Source organism: Ambystoma mexicanum, chromosome 10 (genome assembly GCF_040938575.1).
Source record: "Ambystoma mexicanum isolate Mex_15411 chromosome 10, UKY_AmexF1_1, whole genome shotgun sequence".
NCBI classification, from domain to species: domain Eukaryota; kingdom Metazoa; phylum Chordata; class Amphibia; order Caudata; family Ambystomatidae; genus Ambystoma; species Ambystoma mexicanum.
Window position 1 is genome coordinate 1,252,469,527 of NC_090932.1, and position 14,693 is coordinate 1,252,484,219.

Genomic DNA, 14,693 nt, shown 5'->3' on the forward strand with positions numbered 1-14,693 from the left:
CCTGCTGGCAAGTGCCCCTCACTGCTGGGGGGTGGGGGAGCAGGGGGACATGAGTGGGGGCCTGCTGGCAGGTGCCCCTCACTGCTGGGTGGATGGGGGCGCAAGGGGACATGAGTGGGGGCCTGCTGACAGGTGCCTCTCACTGCTGGGGGGTGGGGGTGCAGGGGGACTTGAGTGGGACATGAGTGGGGGCCTGCTGACAGGTGCCCCTCACTGCTGGGGGTGCAGGGGGACATGAGTGGGACATGAGTGGGGGCCTGCTGGCAGGTGCCCCTCACTGCTGGGTGGATGGGGGTGCAGGGGGACATGAGTGGGGGCCTGCTGGTAGGTGCCCCTCACTGCTGGAGGGTGGGGGTGCAGGGGGACATGAGTGGGGACCTGCTGGCAGGTGCCCCTCAATGCTGGGTGGACAGGGGTACAGGGGGACATGAGTGGGACATGAGTGGGGGCTGCTGGCATGTACCCCTCACTGCTGGGGGCTGGGGGTGCAGGGAGACATGAGTGAGGGCCTGCTGGCAGGTGCCCCTCAATGCTGGGTGGATGGGGTGCAGGGGGACATGAGTGGGGGCCTGCTGGCAGGTGCCCCTCACTGCTGGGGGGTGGGGGTGCAGGGGGACATGAGTGGGGGCCTGCTGGCAGGTGCCCCTCAATGCTGGGTGGACGGGGGTACAGGGGGACATGAGTGGGGGCCTTCTGGAAGGTGCCCCTCACTGCTGGGGGTGGGGGTGCAGGGGGACATGAGTGGGACATGAGTGGGGGCCTGCTGGCAGGTGCCCCTCAATGCTGGGTGGATGGAGGTGCAGGGGGACATGAGTGGGGGCCTGCTGGCAGGTGCCCCTCACTGCTGGGGGGTGGGGGTGCAGGGGGACATGAGTGGGACATGAGTGGGGGCTGCTGGCATGTACCCCTCACTGCTGGGGGCTGGGGGTGCAGGGAGACATGAGTGAGGGCCTGCTGGCAGGTGCCCCTCAATGCTGGGTGGATGGGGGTGCAGGGGGACATGAGTGGGGGCCTGCTGGCAGGTGCCCCTCACTGCTGGGGGGTGGGGGTGCAGGGGGACATGAGTGGGGGCCTTCTGGAAGGTGCCCCTCACTGCTGGGGGTGGGGGTGCAGGGGGACATGAGTGGGACATGAGTGGGGGCCTGCTGGCAGGTGCCCCTCAATGCTGGGTGGATGGAGGTGCAGGGGGACATGAGTGGGGGCCTGCTGGCAGGTGCCCCTCACTGCTGGGGGGTGGGGGTGCAGGGGGACATGAGTGGGACATGAGTCTGGGCCTGCTGGCAGGTGCCCCTCAGTGCTGGGTGGTGGGGGTGCAGGGGGACATGAGTGGGACATGAGTGGGGGCCTGCTGGCAGATGCCCCTCACTGCTGGGGGGTGGGGGTGCAGGGGGACATGAGTGGGGGCCTGCTGGCAGGTGCCCCTCACTGCTGGGGGTGCAGGGGGACATGAGTGGGACATGAGTGGGGGCCTGCTGGCAGATGCCCCTCACTGCTGGGGGGTGGGGGTGCAGGGGGACATGAGTGGGGGCCTGCTGGCAGGTGCCCCTTAATGCTGGGGGGTGGGGGTGCAGGGGGACATGAGTTGGGGCCTGCTGGCAGGTGCCCCTCACTGCTGGGGGGTGGGGGTGCAGGGGGACATGAGTGTGACATGATTGGGGGCCTGCTGGCAGGTGCCCCTCACTGCTGGGGGGTGGGGGTGCAGGGGGACATGAGTGGGGGCCTGCTGGCAGGTGCCCCTCAATGCTGGGTGGACGGGGGTGTAAGGGGACATGAGTGGGGGCCTGCTGACAGGTGCCTCTCACTGCTGGGGGGTGGGGGTGCAGGTGGACTTGAGTGGGACATGATTGGGGGCCTCCTGGCAGGTGCCCCTCACTGCTGGGGTGGGGGTGCAGGGGGACATGAGTGGGACATGAGTGGGGGCTGCTGGCATGTACCCCTCACTGCTGGGGGCTGGGGGTGCAGGGAGACATGAGTGAGGGCCTGCTGGCAGGTGCCCCTCAATGCTGGGTGGATGGGGGTGCAGGGGGACATGAGTGGGGGCCTGCTGGCAGGTGCCCCTCACTGCTGGGGGGTGGGGGTGCAGGGGGACATGAGTGGGGGCCTGCTGGCAGGTGCCCCTCAATGCTGGGTGGACGGGGGTACAGGGGGACATGAGTGGGGGCCTTCTGGAAGGTGCCTCTCACTGCTGGGGGTGGGGGTGCAGGGGGACATGAGTGGGACATGAGTGGGGGCCTGCTGGCAGGTGCCCCTCAATGCTGGGTGGATGGAGGTGCAGGGGGACATGAGTGGGGGCCTGCTGGCAGGTGCCCCTCACTGCTGGGGGGTGGGGGTGCAGGGGGACATGAGTGGGACATGAGTGGGGGCCTGCTGGCAGGTGCCCCTCAGTGCTGGGGGGTGGGGGTGCAGGGGGACATGAGTGGGACATGAGTGGGGGCCTGCTGGCAGATGCCCCTCACTGCTGGGGGGTGGGGGTGCAGGGGGACATGAGTGGGGGCCTGCTGGCAGGTGCCCCTCACTGCTGGGGGTGCAGGGGGACATGAGTGGGACATGAGTGGGGGCCTGCTGGCAGGTGCCCCTCACTAATGGGGGGTGGGGGTGCAGGGGGACATGAGTGGGGGCCTGCTGGCAGGTGCCCATCAATGCTGGGTGGATGGGGGTGGAGGGGGACATGAGTGGGGGCCTGCTGGCAGGTGCCCCTCACTGCTGGGGGTGTGGGTGCAGGGGGACATGAGTGGGACATGAGTGGGGGCCTGCTGGCAGGTGCCCCTAACTGCTGGGGGTGGGGGTTAAGGGGGACATGAGTGGGACATGAGTGGGGGCCTGCTGGCAGGTGCCCCTCACAGCAGGGGGGTGGGTGTGCAGGGGGACATGAGTGGGGGCCTGCTAGCAGGTGCCCCTCAATGCTGGGTGGATGGGGGTGCAGGGGGACATGAGTTGGTGATCACTAGTGCAAGGTGACATGTGGCCTGGATGGGCTGCCTGCAGGGCATGACAAGGGGTGCAGGGTTTTCCCCTGTGGTGTGGGCTGCCTGCAGGGCCCGTGGAGGGAATAGAGGGTACACCTGGAAGGACCAACACTGCCAAATCACGTGTGGGACTCCCCGCGCACCCCACTGGATACACGTACCCCGCTCTGACAGCGAAATTGCGTGTGAAACTTCCCACACACCCACGAAATACACGTACCCCGCTCGCACAGGGCCAATCGCGTGTGAAAATTCCCGCGCACCTCAGAAATACACATACCCTGCTCGCACAGGGCCTACTGCGTGTGAAACTCCCTGCGTACCACCCAAATACACGTACCCCACTCGCACAGGGCCTATCGTGTGTGAAACTCCCTGCGAACCCCAGTAATAAACGTACCCCACTCGCACAGGGCCAATCGCGTGTGATAATTCCTGCGCACCCCAGAAATACATATACCACGCTCGCACAGGGCCAATCGCGTGTGAAACTTTCCACGCACCCCCGAAATACACATACCACGCTCGCACAGGGCCAATCACGTGTGAAACTTCCCATGCACCCCCGAAATACACATACCACGCTCGCACAGGGCCAATCGCATGTGAAACTTCCTGCGCACCCCAGAAATACATGTACCCCGTTCGCACAGGGCCTACCGCATGTGAAACTCCCCGCATATCCTCCAAATACACATACCCCACTTCCACAGGCCATACCGCGTGTGAAACTCCCCGCAAACCCCAGTAATGCACGCCCCCCCTTGCACAGGCCCTACCGCGTGTGATAATTCCAGCGCACCCCAGGAATACACGTTCCCCGCTTGGCGTTTGCTGTGTAGCGGCCCTGTAAACTGGTCCAGGGTTAGCGCAGCGCTTTGCGCTGTATTGGGGATTTTTATGGCTTTTCCTTGCGCAAGGGGCATTCTTAGGGGCGTAACTGGCGCTGCGGGATGTTCTCTGCGCCAGGACTCTTTTTGCCTTGGGGATTCCATGAATATGCGGTGCGCCAGAATGCTGTTTAGCGCACACGGCTGGCGCACTCTGGCGCACGATCCCTCTCTACGCTGCTCGTGTGCGCTGTCTCTGCGCTGAAACCTATGAATTACCCCGTTAATTTAGACTGCCCCCACTCTTTTCAATATATCAACATCAGATTGACTGCTGGTCCACAAAGTGCTTGTTACATGTGCCAAATCTTCCTGAAGAAAAGACGGTACCTTTTCACTAGCAACATTCTCTGAGGTATCTCCCTGTTTTTGATTTTGAACTGATATGTGAGATTTATGTTAATCTGAGTAATCATCAATAAACAAGTTGTCATCTGTTAAGTAAGTCGATCTGTGCCCTTCATCAAGAGTTATCATTGTTCTCCAGTTTGCCCTTTCCTCATCAACTCCATGCAGAATTACTCTGCCTTCACTCACTATTGCTGCATCTAATTGAATTGTAATTATTTGTCCTTCCTCCACATCTGCGGGTACTTCTGGTCAAAACAAGAACTCTGTAGATAACATCAATAGTCAGTTCTGTATTCTTGGAAGCAATGCTAACAATATTTGTATTCTGCAAAGAAATAACTCTGGATTTAGTGGCACACCTGTTTGCGCTTTTCTGGTCATAGAATGCTGGTATGAATTCTTGTGCATTCACATAATATATTCCTGGGTGGACCATATTATCCCCTGGTCAGTACATTATATCATAATTTTCAATTTAATCATCAATACTCTCCCCAATATGTTAAATGGTGTTTTGCAGGAATATAATAATGGCATGGACATGTTGTGTTCTCCAATAGTGATAGGGAAAGAGTCTGTAAAAGGAGTCATAGTTGTCGCCCCAGAAAATCCTTGTTCATTCATGTCAATGCCTGACATTGGGAAATTCCCTTCTCTAACAGTGGATAAAATTGCCCCCATATCTACTAGGAAGGAGAATGTGTTGTCACCTATGGTCACCCGATCCTCAATTTATCTTGAGGATCTGGTGTGATTGATAGGATGGAACGCATCAAGTCTTTCTGTAGGCTGTCCTATTGTGAATACATGTCCAGTCCTGTGCCAGTCAAAGGGTTCCCTCCCACTACTGTCACAGCCCCTATTCTAGGTGTGGATGCATGTGGCAATGTGTTCACATTCCATGGTGTCACTGCAGTCTGTTGTGTTGTGGTGGTGCCTGTGTCCATATTAGTACTTGTTGTATCTGCATCAGGGCTTGTTGTGTATATTGGTGCTGGTTGTGCTTGGGGTGGTATCACTTGCTGCATGGGCTGTATTGCTAGTGCTTGTGTCTGATACTGTATGTACTCTTGGGAATAATATACAGGTGGCTCTGCACTATATGGTGGGAGGTATGATGTTCCCCGTCTTGCAACCGCTGCTTGCCAATTCTGTTGCTTCCCTCACCTACTTCTGCATTGATGGGAAATTAGCCCCATTGTCCCACATGTCCAACATTGCTGTCTGTCCCCCAAATCTAGGTTGTCCCCCATTAAAACCCTTCTCCTAGTGGAGCTTGGAATCCAACCCCTCTGCAACTAGATGTGAACCCTTGCCCTCATAGGAAATAATTATACTCTCCCCTCCCTGCAAATCTTCCATTTGATGCTGACTGTACATGCTGTTCCCCTTGTACATTAAAACCTTCCCCTCCACTTGGCAATGCCTCCCCTTCCACTAAGAATTTTGACAGGATTTTCTCAACTTATCTTGCTTCCTCAATCGTCCGGTCCTCATTTTTCTTTCTGTCTTTCCCTTGCTTTAACCGACAATGGTGAACAATCATGAATTAAATCTCTGCCCATGGCTTCACTTCATATTATCACAAGGTTTTTCAATTGTCTTTACACTTCTTTGGGAAGTACTTGGCATACAATGTGATAGAATATAGTTATGTTTTTGCCCCATGGTTCTCTAGTTTCTAACCAGTATTTCTCCTGAATACCCTGAATATAAGCTGTCAGATCTTCTTCTGCTCTCATTTTTCAAGTAATAATGGCACTCATGTCTGACAAGTCTCGGTACTGAACCCTGAGTGCCCTTCCTATGTTAGCTCGATAGTTGTTAAAAGGTGCTCCATTGTGGTCGATATTTTGTGCCATCACACTAGGATAGCCTGTCTGCTTCCAAATGTCATCTGATTGCTCTCCTAATATAGCAGCAAACAGGCTTTTTATGTCACCTACTGCAAGGTCAACCCAGCTGTCATTCTCTCCAATTCATAAATCCATTTACCCACCGCTGATGTCAATTATGGTAATATACAAATACAATGATGTATGTCCATTTGTGGCCACAGAATATATTGCAGCAGCCCCCCCCCCACTTTCTGTAATAAGGGGAATTGTGTGAACCCAGCGCCCTGTCCAAGGCCAGCTGTACCCTTTCACTGTGTCCGTCATACTAATTATCTTCCGTCCTGGTGAATCCCTTAGTCTCTTTATCATTCCAAACTATTTGATCATCCCTTTGGGCATCTGGGATAGCCAACCGGCTCTGGCCTGCTCACTGGTTCTGCCAGGTCTATCCACGCTATCTCTTTCCCTATCCCCATGTCTGTAAAAGGGGCTTGTGCGGCCTCCTCCCCTCCACTTTCCTCTCTCTCTTCATCTTCGAACATAGTATTGTCACTCTCATCCCCATCATCATTTTCTCTGTCTTCAAATTCTAGTCTCCCAAGGGGACTTGTCCTATATGTTCCACTCATCACTTCCTCCTATGTGTTCCTCCCTCAATCCTGTGGAGACCCTCTTCTAATCCCCATCCTGCGCCATCATGGTGCATCCTTCCTGATCCTATACAAGTTACCAATTCTCCTTTGTATGGCCCCTTCCTCACCATCTGGAAGAGTGTGATTTTTAAACATCTCATCTACTTCCTTGTGGTGTCTTTCTAAGCTCCACTCTCTTTCTCTCTGTTCTTGTCTCTGGTCTCTCTTTGTCTGGGGGCATGCATCCCTTAATAATATCATCCACTTTTCTTTGTATTTCCCTAATTTGTAGTATCTCTCGTCTTCCTCTCTCCCTCTTTTCCTCCTTTTGCTTTTCTCTCCAGCTGTCTGCATTTCATTCTCTCCCTTTCTTCTTTTTGTCTCTTTTCCCTTTCTCTATCTGCCATTAGCTTCTTTTTTCTTTCTAGTTCTTCATTCCTTCTTTCTTTCTCTCTCTTTCCTCTCTTTTCCACTCTCTTTCTCTTTCTTCTTGTTCCTTTTTCTCTTCTACTTTCTCCTGCCTTTCTCTTACTTTCCTTTCTCTTTCTTTAAAATCATCCATGCATTTTCCATCTACTTTGGGCATTATCTTTCCTCCTACCCATTCATTCGGCACAATTGCCATCTCATCCTTTTTCCCCTGCCTACCTCTCACTCTCCATGGACCTCCGGCCCTCGGCTTCTGTCAGTTTTGTCTGTAAATCGCGACGCTCATCATATTTCACATGTTTGGACACCATTCTTTGCTTTATTTTGTCATTTATAATGTCGTCACTGCTGTATGTGGGTGGAGCATATGTGGGATTAGTGTACCCTGCCACTGCTTTTAATGCTCGTAATGGATATAATCCCAGTACTTTTAAAGGTGGATCACTGCTTTCGGGAGGAGGAGGAGGAGCCATGGATGCTATGCCCCCTTCCGTCATCCTAATTTAACATCCATTCTTGCCTCCTGCAGCTGGGACACAAACATTTTCTCTGCAGTGTCCTGCACCCACTGAGTGTGGTACTTAAGGATTTATGTCCCTGCACCAGGGTAATGCTTTGCATAGGTGAATGATAGGAGTGTCTCCCATGAAAGCACGTCACAGCTCAACTTACCAATAGTTACCAAAAAATGAACTGTGCATTGCTGGGTTAAGTATTGGTGAACTGAACTGTGATGTACTGATTCTCAAAAAATGAACTGTGTATTAGTGGGGAAGGGTATGAAAAGGGAGGTAGAAAAGGGTGAGAATCAGACTCCAAAGTCGTGTGCATACTAAAAGGAAGAACTGAATTTAGGAACTGTGAATTCTGTCTACAATTGACAGCATAACCTCCTAGGGGGATTTGAATGGCAATAAGGTAATTGTCTATTTGAAGCATTTTGTAGGGGCAATTGGTAGTTAATAGCAAGCAGTGCTTTGATGCATTATACGCTCAAGATGTGCTACACACACCCAGTTAAAGTTTGGTGTCTTTGTGATCCAGGATTACCTTTTAAATTATTCCAAGAGAAACATTCCAAAATACGTTGCAAGCTTGGCATTCAGAAAATTGGAGAAATCTTTTGATATTCTGATAATATATTGTCCGAGAGTTTGGTGCAGTGAGCGGTGTGTGTTAAATAATTGTTACCATAAGGCTGTGACACACTTTGTTACTTGTACAGAACTTTATGCTACAGCAAATACATCTCACAGGTGTTGAGAGGAAGATGAATACGTCATCCATAGTGACTGCCCATCCCCAGTCCACTATAACCCATGTGGGAAGCGTTACATACTTAAACAACCATACGGCCCTTATCCCAGGCAGGTACAACAGGAAATGAACACAATATAAGTTGAAGATGGCACATGTAAAACCAAACTAATGTTGCCACATTACATGTGCATGCATTAGACATGACAGAAATATGGACTCAAGATGCACTCAACAATGAAGAACTTAAACACTAGGTAATATATGCATTTCCACACAAAGAATATTAACAAGGCATCAATAAAGTCATGAAAAATACTAACATAAGCACTGTACAAGCTGAATTCAACATGAACGATACACGAATATAGCTCACTAAAATAAAAATGCAAGAGTAATGGGCAGCCATCTTTTCCAAAATGGAAGCCGCAACACACATTTCTAAGTAAAGCAAAGGCCTTAAGATTTCATGTGAATTCAAAATGCTGAAATTAAAGAAAACCCGAACTGTGCAGCGCCCAGGCAGTAGCTGGCAATCAGAGCCAAGGTTCTTGAAAAATCAGGGAGGGTTGGAACATTGCATTGAAGGCCCATGATAGTAATTCCCAGGGCATAAGAAAAATACTCCCATTCTAATTAAAATTAGAAAGAGCACAATTGACCATTGTAAGCCAGGTGCAAGCAAACCATAAACCTAAGAAGACTCCACAATGAATATCTCAAGAGTGTCCATGGTGGCAAAAAGAACCATAACACTCACACCTAAATTAGCTAAAATCCCAATAAATGCAGAGTGAATTAATTTCAAACACGGTCTCATCAAACGCGTCCCATAATTAAATAGTACTAACACTGGCCTCAAGCAGGGATGTGTTACATCACCTATACTGTATAACCTGTACGTTTCAGATATGTGGGAGAGTTTTATTATCTTAAATAATTTTCCACCTATTGTGGCGGGGAAACCAATATGTGGCCTTATGTATGCAGATGATACTATCCTTATGGCTAAAACTCTGGTAGGACTGCAAAGAATGTTGAATGGCCTGTTTTCTTACTCTGAGGCGAATAACCTTAACATTAATATAAATAAGACTAAGGTTATGGTATTTGGAGCCACAAAGCAAGAGAAGAAAAGACTTACCTCTAGATGGTATATTAATTCTATTAAACTGGAGGTTGTCGAGGCCTACCCATATTTGGGGATGCCCATTCTGAGCAATCCCTGCATTCATTTTTTCCAAGAGGCAGTTAACTTAAAACATTTAAAGAAATGGAATGTTATAAGGAAATACGTGGCTAGTAAAGGAGGCCATTCCATCAAAGGGTTCCTTGAGATATATAAGAGTTGAATCATTCCCGGTATTATGTATGCTCTGGAAACAGTGGAGAGCAAATATTTGAGTAAACTAGATCAACTTGAAGGGAAGCTTTGGAGACCTGTCCTTGGACTACCCAACGCTGTGCCAATACAAGAAATAAGATGTGAGTTGGGGCTCATTTCCCTCTTGACTCTGTGGAAAATTGGATGTTGTAAACTTTACTTTAGAATAATATCGGGGGAAGGGGAGGAAGGAAATCTGCTTAACATTATAGGAAAAAATAAAAGTGAAGGCAGGTTCAAGAATACCTATATGGTAAGTTTACAAAATACAGTATTATCTTTCCTTGAAGCCTTACAGGCCGTTTCATGGAATGAATGTGTGCTGAAATTTTTGGCACAAGCGTGCGAAAGCATGCAAATCGTAGCGCAAGTGCGAATATCGCAGTGAAACCCACGCACAGCGATTCATGGAAGTCCGTGCGCGTGTAAATCCCTGGATGTGCACAAAAAATGTGCGTGGTGCACGCTGGCGCACACGTCTCCAAACAGCATGCGCTACGTGCACAGCGAAAGCACACATAGCGCAGCGCACACAACAAAAGTAGGCGGAACAGGGGGCGTAACACGCAGAATGGGGAACAACGCATGAAAATGTGGGCGGCACGGGGGAAGTACAGGAGGCAAATGCGCGGAACGCCCACACGCACGTTCAAAACACATACTCATGGAATCGAACGGGGCTAACGGGTGTGCCAAAAAAGACACGCTAATCCGGAAACACGTACGCCAGCAGGAAACAGGCGTACGTGGACCCGCACAGCATAAAAGTGCGTGCAAACAACAAACAAGCTCAGGCGCCAGGATGAATATACCATTTCTAGCAGCAGTGGTCGTGGGATACCTCAGGAGGAGGAGGATAGTCAGGCCCACAATTTTTACACCCAGAACCAGCCTTTTTGGGATGCCTGATGACCAGGTGTATGGGAGGTACAGGTTTCCACCTCACATAATACTCGACCTGGTGAGTGAGTGGGAGGATGACCTCACATCATCCACCCTGTGCTCCTAAGCAGTCAGCCCCCGGGAGAAGGTCCTCAATGTACTGCACTTCTTGGCCACTGGATCATTTCAGCGGAAAAGTGCTATAGTGGGGGGGGTGTCACAGGCCACGCAGTCACGCTGCCTAAACCAGGTGTTTGCCATCATGACTGCACGCCCATCAGTCCGCAGACACATATACCTGCCCAGAACACCTGCAGAAAGGCAGGCTGCCGTCCAGGATTTCTACGGGGTGGCATAATTCCCCAAAGTGCTAGGTGCCATTGATTGCACCCATGTGGCTTTACATCCCCCCAGGGCATCTGAGCACATCTATAGAAACCGCAAGCACTGGCATTCCATCAACGTGCAGGTAGTATGTGATGCCAAGGGAATCATCACCTCAGTATATGCCAACTATCCAGGGTCCACCCACGACAGTTTCATTTACAGAATGTCAACCCTAAACCGGGACCTAGAAGCTGGGCGGCATGGCGATACATGGCTGCTTGGTGAATATAAATGCCACTGCACATACATGCATGTCACATACTGAGTAATGTCACAACCCCACTAATGATACCCATCACCACCTCCCCAGGGGACAGTGCCTACTCTCTGAGCCCCCACATGATGACGCCAATTCGGAACCCCACCACGCCACCCGAGGTAAGATACAACACAGCCCATATTGCAACCAGGGGAATAGTGGAGCGCACATTCGGAGTGCTCAAGTCCGCTTTCGCTCCCTTGACCACTCTGGTGGGGAGCTGTTATATGCTCCCCCAGTAGTGTGCAGGATCATAGTGGCAGCATGTGTCCTGCACAACTTTGCTACACGCCGGGGCCTGGCGGTGGACATGGTGGTGCCCCCACATCCCCAACCACATGCACGCCCATTGCGCATAGGAGGGGAAAGGGTACATGGTGAGGCAGCCCGTACACAGCTGGTGGCTAATTACTTCACATAAAATCACACCCCTGTGGAGTGCACACAGCCCTGGTACATACCAGCTGACAATCAATGATGATGACATGAGGGACAGTCAACTGTCACAACCATACCAGCCTGAGATTGGTCACCTGGAAGTGTTACATTGTGTGCATCCCTACCTACACAAACACCACCAATGCTGTGTCATCAAAAGACATACATCTATGCTGTTAAATTCATTAGCCCCTAGCAAAATACAACATGAAAACAGCGCCATGTCACCCAACCCCTCCCCAGCTCCGCCACCCAACACATCATGGCATGTCATGCAATGTGAAAGCAAACAAAGAAATGCACAAATCCTGATTCAAGTGTAACAAAGTACACTGTCCCCAATGGAAAATGCCCACACACAATATGCTCCCAGTAATGTATACCTAACAACACACATGACCAACTTACATACTTACCAACAACACAACATCAAAAATAGCAAAAACATGATAGTACTAAGTTAAAGTAGTCGTAGTCTTACTACCTGAATATGCCATCACATTGACCCCTTCCAACTGTACAGTGTTGCTGCCACGCAAATGTCTCAGTGTACTGCATACAACATGAGCTGCATCTGCAAAGTAGACGTCCTTGTGAAGACATGAGGAAGGAACCTGCAGATTAGGAGGAAGACATGGATGCACAAGCACATATCAATACACCATGCAGTGTACAATACAACTACAATATCCACTAGGGATGTCTACACAGTATTGACTACAGACTGCCCACACAGCTCATGGGAGCCCAACTTCACTGTGTAATTCAATGTCACTTGGTCACACCCTTTGCAAGCCCATGGAAATGGGAAGCAGGAGGGGTGTGTGTCTCACAAACCCAAGCATCTAACCCAAACTCAGGACAAGCCTGCATGTGCCCAGCCGGAATACAGTGGATGCCCACGGAAGCCACACAAGGCAACACACTGTAAAAAAAATTTAAAAAAAATAAAAAATGGCCATGTGGGAGTCAGGGGGCTGGGGGAGGCCACCCAGGAGGTTTGAGGACAGGGTGCACACCAACACCCACCTGCGTGGATGTTGCGGAAAAAAAAAACCTCCTTGGGCTCATGGCCTGCACGGCTATGCCATTGTGGGAGAACTGCTGTCGCTCTGCTCATCCTCTGCTCATCCCCTGCTGCTGCATCAGGAGGTGGTGGCACTATGGGAGGCAGCCCATGCAAAGCCCTGGTATGGTCCTCCATGGCAGCAAGCATGCGGGTGTTGAAGGTCTGATTCTGGAGGATTCAAGTGCGGAGATCCCCATGCAGCTCATCACGGGTTGCCTGCATTTCTGCACGCATGTCCTCGTGTGATGCCCGGATCTCCTCACGTGTTGCATGCAGCTCAGCTGAGAGCGAACATGTGAGCTGCTCCAGCTGCTGTTCTGCCCTTAAATTACTGGAACCCTCAAGTGCAACCAGAGTCTGCCTGAGGTTATGTAGTTCTACCCTCAGGGCTTCCCTGTGGCCCTGGGACTCAATTGAGATGGATTCACGCAGAGTCTCCAGTGCCGCCCGTCGGTCCCTGTTGGACGCCAACATGTCTTCCCTGTGTGATTGGCAAATGGAGTCTGTTGCCTGCTGTTGTTGCTCCATCTGCCTTTCAGGGGGGATAATGGAAGTGGCCACCCACTCCATTGCCTGTGCCATCATTTCTACTGATGCTACCTGTTGGGTTGCCATACTGTACATGGAGTTTTCCCATACAGTATTGCCTGGTGGGGCACGGCCACCGGGTCGGCGGGCACCACACCTGTTTGGGGAAGGCGTTCTGCACCTTTCTGTGCCGGCACTGCCTGAGGCTGCAGGACTGCATTCCCCCTCTGATCTGCTGGCCCAGGAACAGGATCAGATGTAGTGAAGTGTGACCCTGCATCCGTAACCGCCAAAGGCGGAGTTACCAACACTGACATCCCCATAGAGGGTTCTACCCCTGGTGCAGGTGGGTTGGACAGAACAGAATCCCTACCAGAAACACTCACCTGCGACAGCACATTAGTCTCATCATCCGATTCAGCACCTGAATCATAGAGGTCTGGGGAGGTGCAACCAGAGACACCCCTGTCCAGTATGGTCTGCAATAAGATTGGGTTTTAACCCCCCACCACACCACGTCCTCCACGGGTGCCCGGTCGTACCTGAGATTCTTCCTGGGTCTGCACCATCTCCTCAACCTCAACAGCACCAAGTGCGTCATCATCTGCAAAAACATGAAAGACAACAAATGGAAACAGGCATGAGCACCATAGCACACACATAGGCCGTGACAAGCCAGAGATCCAGTACATGAATTACACATGTCCCACTTGACTATAACCCTGCCATGCATGCACTGTCAAAGAGTTGGATAGTGGAGTCAAAAAGGCAGACACTGGGGAGAGCAATATGGATATGCAACACATTTGCAGCATGTTGGGTAGCACTGGCATCATACATCAGGCTGTGAGTGGCATGGCCAATACACATACATGACACATGCCACCACACAGATGTCATGTAGCATAGCCACGGTAAATTACAAAACTACAGCAATATGTCAGTGAATGAGTAACGTCACACATCCATGTCACATCGACATGATGCAAAGATTGATACTGAATAGTGTTGCAAAATATGCATGTGCCACACACTGAAACACATCCAGTGTCCAATAACACAGTCATTGTGGGCTGATCAATGGTTGGTCGCTTTGAAATCACAGGAAACACCAGTCATCTTCCACATGCAAACAGGCCCTTATGAAAATGTTCTGCAGGCCAAGACTCCATCGGCCTGAATGGTCTAATCATTAACATAACCATGTGAAAATAGTGCCCCAGTGTGGGCTGTGAACAATGACCGAAACATAGCACATATGTCGCAATAGTGCAGAAAAATGTCTATCAAAAAGGGGAGAGTGGAAACAATCAGCCTGAATGAACACTTACAACATGTGAACTATGTAGTTGCAAGATGACAGTTCAAGGTAAAGTGCACTAA